At 42.1% G+C, this 6,702-nt stretch overlaps 1 non-coding gene across 1 annotated transcript; it reads left to right on the plus strand.

The window, feature by feature from the left end:
• The first annotated feature begins 5,459 nt into the window (after positions 1 to 5,459).
• On the plus strand, positions 5,460 to 5,532 carry TRNAK-CUU (transfer RNA lysine (anticodon CUU)). The gene has a single exon. It is a non-coding gene; the product is annotated as a tRNA-Lys (tRNA).
• Positions 5,533 to 6,702: the final 1,170 nt, after the last annotated feature.

Raw genomic sequence — 6,702 nt, forward strand, 5'->3', positions numbered from 1 at the left:
GTTGGACCACACACACACTCACACACACTGTCTCTATCTCTCCCGTGATTCCCTCTCCCTCTGTCTCTTTTCTGTCACTTCTCTCTCTCTCTCCCCGAGTCCTCCATCATTCTTCTTTCTTCAAAAACGTACGGACAACACACAAATCACCCAAACCTTGGTAGATCGAGGGAACCAACTACACCATTGAACTCGTGAGGTTGAGAGGAGCATGATCATACCATTTTCAGGTAAGAACTCTAACGTTTTCATGTCGATTCGAGGTAGTCCGATTTAGGTACTATTCATGCAAACTTAAACTAGCATGTTTTTGGACTTTTGAAGCTTGTAGATGTCTTAGTGAGGTCCCAAGGAGCCTCGGAGTGCTTCGTTGGACAAATTTGGACGTCGGGAAAGCTTGGTTCAAAGTTTGGCCGGAGCTTTCGAGGCTGTTTCCGGCGAATCCACGGCGAGTTAGGGGTCGAGGCAGGTATGGGTGTGTTCGTCTCGTCAATACCTTCATTTTGATATAAAGTACGTCGAAAATGGTTAAGAAATGAAGAAGTTATGACACTTTGAAGTTTACCCAGAAATTCCGGCAAAACACCCACCTCCGGCGAAACCAGTCCGGCGACGCGAGGAAGAAGACGCGCGCGTGGGCAGCGCGTGTACAGGGCGCGTGAGAGCTCCAAATTGAGTTCTAAAAATTGTCACGTGTTCGTGACGTCGTGTAGATCACCGTGGTATATTCATACACCCAAATTGAGCAACGTATGAGAAAGTTATTGATGAATGTTTGTGTATGTGCGTTTAAATGATGATTTTATAATTATTCTTTTATAGGTGAAACTTGTACGGACGACGAATGTAACCAAACTAGGCGTGAGGGTTACGCACCGACTACTTATCAGTGAGTGGGCAGTTATTTTTCAGTATATATATACGTATGCTTGACGTATTTTCCAGAAAACGTATTTTAAAAGAAATACGAATTAAATATCCTGTCATATATGCATCATATTTTAATATGTGCATTACCATAATTATGCATACTGTTGCATGGTGCTGAGGAGGCCCAGGTAAGCTACACTTGAAATACATTTGATATACGTACGAAATACAGTTGATATACGTATGAAATGTGATTGAGATATGTTTGAGATACAATTGTGATACGATTGAGTTATGATTGAGGTATAATTGTGATATGATAGAGATGCCTAGAGAGCTCATAACCTGCACCCCCGGTGTTAGTGCTCCCGCCCTGAGCAGGGCACAGTCCTTCACGTGATGTTCACCTCCCGCACCTCATGCTCAGCTTGGATCCAAGCTAGGTGCACAGGCCTGTCGTACAGACCACTTTAGGTGGTTCCGACTCGTAGGTGACCCGCGATTATTCGCCCAGTCTTCACGTGATCGTAGCACTTATTTACACCCAGTCATGTCGTACAGACCACTTTAGGTGGTTCCGACTCGTGGTCAGGTTCAGATATTGAGATTGAGATTAGAGCTCTATATGCAGCCGTACAGGTCACATTAGGTGACTCCGGCTGCCAGATTACATGATGTTGATACGATTATACCTGAGCACTGGCATATCATTATGAGATTGCGGCATGGCATATTATTAAGCACATTTGGCATATTCTTGAGCATGTTGGGCATATATTTGAGCATGATTGGCATATATACAATTCGTGTATTTATTTCTGGGAAACTATACTTGTTTTACGGCGAGGGGTTAGTATATTCAAAGAGAAAAGAAGGTTCTGAATAAGTTTGTTTTGCTGACCCACTCAACTTTGTTTTGCGCCCCTCCAGGTTTAAGATATCAGAGCTTGGTGGCTACGAGGAATCCAACGGTGTTCTGACAGAATGGACAAAAATTAGGACTCACCTTTGGGTGTTTCATCTTAGAAATTGTATCTTTAAAGCTTCCGTACTGTGTAAATGGTTACGTCACTCTCACGTGACGGCCAGCATGCCCTCCTTCGGGACGGGGTGTGTCATTTGCAATTAACTTACTACATTTATAACACCTTTCTAGTCAACCTAAATTAATATATTTGAACCTTTTTTTTTCTTTTTTTATTTTATTTTATATTTTATATTTTTTTATTTATGTTCTTCTTCTATGAATGCACACATATACTCTTCTAAATCACTATCTGATCAGAATAATCCGATTCTGAATCTATTATATTAATAATCTGTATTCTATAAATACTCTCAATACCACTCAAATATCTAAGCTATATATTTATTGTTTATTGTCATCTTCTTCGAATTTAAATAACTTCATTAAATGTACTTTTATCTCTAGATTGCTTTCTTAATTTTGAACTCTTGGGACTAACATGTCTTGCTTCTCCATGTAAATATCATTTACAATTATTTTTACCCTTTTATACTTTGTATTTTCTTATTCAAGGTATACTACTTCTTTTTTAAAATTGTTTGTGAATATATTTTCGCTTTCTATATGATCTAGAAGGTCGTATAGTGAAATTTTTATTTTGCTTAAAAGGTTTATATGACATGTATGTCACATCCCGGCCGGGGCGGGACCACTTCCCGGGCCCCACTCCACTGTAGCACGATGTTGTCAACTTTGGGCCCCCAGCACACCCTCACGATTTTGTTTTTGGGAACTCACACGAGAACTTCCCGATGGGTCACCCATCCTGGGAGTGCTCTCGCGCGCTACTCGCTTAACTTCGGAGTTCCTACGGAACCCGAAGCCAGTGAGCTCCCAAAAGGCCTCGTGCTAGGTAGGGATGAGAATATAGATATAAGGATCACTCCCTTGGGCGATATGGGATGTCACAATCCACCCCCCTTAGGGGCCCGACGTCCTTGTCGGCACACACGCAACCAGGGTTAGGCTCTGATACCAAATTGTCACATCCCGGTCCGGGCGGGACCACTTCCCGGGCCCCACTCCACCGTAGCACGATATTGTCCGCTTTGGGTCCCCAGCACACCCTCACGGTTTTGTTTTTGGGAACTCACACGAGAACTTCCCGATGGGTCACCCATCCTGGGAGTGCTCTTTCGCGCTACTCGCTTAACTTCGGAGTTCCTACGGAACCCGAAGCCAATGAGCTCCCAAAAGGCCTCGTGCTAGGTAGGGATGAGAATATAGATATAAGGATCACTCCCCTGGGCGATGTGGGATGTCACATGCATTTCTTATTATATATTTTCTTATGATTATACTTATTATGAAATCCATATTGTTATAGTATATCTATATTTCTACAACTCATATAAATTTGTTTCTTAATTTGTCATTTTGCTTTTAGTTGCCAATACTCTTGTCTAAGTATATCATATAAGTATGTAATAAATTATTGTCATTTATCTACCAATTCTTCCAAAATATTTAAAGAAAATCGATGTCACATCCCTGTCCGGACCCCCACCACATCCCGGGCTCGACTCCACTGTAGCATAATATTGTCTGCTTTGGGCCCCGACCACGCCCTCACGGTTTTGTTTCTAGGAAGCCTTGATTTTGGTCGTTGTCATTCGGGGTATAATTAGCTATGTACTATAAATCACAAATTTGTAATTGTTCTAAATTTCTAATAGCTTGTTTTGTTCTTATTCACTTTTGCCATCTAACCTATTATAATCTAAAATCTCTTGTTTAATTAAAGTAACAAAACCATCTTTATTAAAATGTGTTTTAGCTACTTGATGTTGTTTTGAATTTTGTATTTTCCATGATTGGAAATAATAAAAAACTAAACCATCTAAAGTATGTTCAAAATAATCTAACATGTTTTGTAAATTACTAAAATCTAACATTAATGTTGCATGTATACAACTATTTTCCCATCTTTGTATTGTTTTTTTTCTTTTTCCTAATCTTGTGAATTTGCATTACCTAAATTCAATATATTTCCTACTATATTAATTTGTTCTATTCCTCTCAAGTAAAACACCCTATTTTTCCTAGATGGCCTGACCATATTTTCATCTATGTAATCTATTCTCTTTGTTTAGTATATTGCTCACTTGTTTGTCTTAAAAATTGTTGGTATGTTCTGGCAATGTATCTTGAATTATTATCTACTCTTTATGTTCCACTTTCTTCTGCTGGGTTACTCTCAATTTTTAGTTCCGATAAATAATTAAACTTCTTTGCTCCTAAAACATGTTCTATTTCGTCTAAAATTATTATTTTTTTTTTTCTTCATCTGAAATCTTGTGTGGCCCTAAATCATATCTTATATTTTTTTTAAATATTATTCCTCATCTAAATTATCAGTATCTCTATTTATAATTGTTGCTTGTAACATCCCACATCGCCCAAGGGAGTGATCTTTAAATATATATTCCCATCTCTACTTAGCACGAGGCCTTTTGGGAGCTCACTGGCTTCGGGTTCCGTAGGAACTCCGAAGTTAAGCGAGAAGAGGGCTAGAGCAATCCCATGATGGGTGACCCACTGGGAAGTTGCTCGTGAGTTCCCAAAGACAAAACCGTGAGGGAATGGTAAGCCCAAAGCGGACAATATCGTGATACCGTGGTGGAGCGGGCCCGGGAAGTGATCCACCCCGGGCCGGGATGTGACAATTGGTATCAGAGCCTAACCCTGGTCGCGTGTGTGCCGACGAGGACGTCGAGCCCCTAAGGGGGGTGGATTGTAACATCCCACATCGCCTAGGGGAGTGATCTTTAAATATATATTCCCATCCCTACCTAGCACGAGGCCTTTTGGGAGCTCACTGGTTTCGGGTTCTGTAGGAACTCCGAAGTTAAGCGAGAAGGGGGCTAGAGCAATCCCATGATGGGTGACCCACTGGGAAGTTGCTCGTGAGTTCCCAAAAACAAAACCGTGAGGGAATGGTAAGCCCAAAGCGGACAATATCGTGCTATGGTGGTGGACCGGGCCCGGGAAGTGATCCTCCCCGGGCCGGGATGTGACAATTTGGTATCAGAGCCTAACCCTGGCTGTGGTGTGCCGACGAGGATGTCGGACCCCTAAGGGGGTGGATTGTAACATCCCACATCGCCCAGGGGAATGAACCTTATATGTATATTCCCATTCCTACCTAGCACGAGGCCTTTTGGGAGCTCACTGGCTTCGGGTTCCGTAGGAACTCCGAAGTTAAGCGAGAATGAGGCTAGAGCAATCCCATGATGGGTGACCCACTGGGAAGTTGCTCGTGAGTTCCCAAAAACAAAACCGTGGGGGAATGTTAAGCCCAAAGCGGACAATATCGTGCTACTGTGGTGGACCGGGCCCGGGAAGTGATCCTCCCCGGGCCGGGATGTGACATTGCTTCTCATGCACTAGTTTCTTATATTTGTACATGATATGGCTGCCTATTTCATACTACTTGTAAGTTAGGTAATATCCATTGGGTTCCTTAAAAGCTATTATCTACTGGGAGGATTATAAGCTTAAAACCAAGGATTTTTATCCAACGACTATTTTAATATAGGAGAAGTTGAAATTTTGACAAGTAGCTTATCTAGCTCAGTTGGTAGAGTGCAAGGCTCTTAACCTTGTGGTCGTGGGTTCGGGCCCCACGGTGGGTGTGTTTGAAATTTTATAGGGTAAATTACGAAAAACTACCTTAACTATAGATCCAACGACAATCTCATACCTCATTTTTGAAAAATGACAATGTCAGACCTCCGTCAGTTTTTTTATTAATTTTTCTATTAAATACTGACGTGGCTTAAGATGAGCTCTACCCCTTAGTCCAATTGGTTTAAAAATTAATTAAATAATTAAATAATATTTTTATAAAATAAGTGGGACCCACCCCCTATGTCCAACGACAATCTCATACCTCATGTTTGAAAGATGACAATGTCATACCTCATCTTACAAATTTGTGTCAATGTCAGACCTCCGTCAGTTTTTTTGTTAATTTTTCTATTAAATACTGATGTGGCTTAAGATGAGCTCTACCCCTTAGTCCAATTGGTTTAAAAATTTATAAAATATTAAATAATTAAATAATATTTTTATAAAATAAGTGGGACCCACCCCCTACAAATTCATCTTCCCCACCAAATTTAAATTTGTAACCAAACAATCCCACAATCCCCCCCTCTTCTCTATCTCTATACCAATTTCAAACAAAAAACCCCCCCCCAATTCCCCCAAAACCCTAACCCTAACCCTAAGCCTAACCCATCGGCAGCTCTACACCTCCCCACCACAGTCACCACCACTACCTTCTTTAAATTCTGGCCTCCTTCGTTTTTATCCCTATTCATTTGCTTCCAAGAAGCCATGCGCCACACTCCCTGCTTTCCTCCTCTTCACCTGCGCTTCCCTGTTCCTCCTCTCATTCTTCTCCCTCCACCTCTCCCGCACCACCGACTAAATCCACCACTTCCCCATCACCCTCGACGACGACCGCCGCCACTCCATCCTCGCAATCCGCGATCAGCCTCTTCCTACCCCTCATCGCACTTGCCACAACGTTTCCTCCCTCACGAACTCCTCCTCCACCGCCATATCCACTGTCTTCGTTCTCCTCCCCTCGTGGGAGATACTACTCATTGTCTCACTTGAGACTCCACTTCCAACCGCCGGAGGCAACAACTATGTTTGTCTCTTCCAAAACAATGACACCTTTGACGCCAGGCTATCCAAAACGTTACCGTTTACGAACCGGACGACACTGGCATGCCCTATGCCTAATCGAGTGAAGCGTCTCCGCCCGTTTCACCAACCTGTGTTGGCAAAGAGCT

The sequence above is a fragment of the Pyrus communis genome, chromosome 9 (assembly GCF_041283825.1).
Source record: "Pyrus communis isolate YQ-2024b chromosome 9, ASM4128382v1, whole genome shotgun sequence".
In the NCBI taxonomy this organism is placed as follows: domain Eukaryota; kingdom Viridiplantae; phylum Streptophyta; class Magnoliopsida; order Rosales; family Rosaceae; genus Pyrus; species Pyrus communis.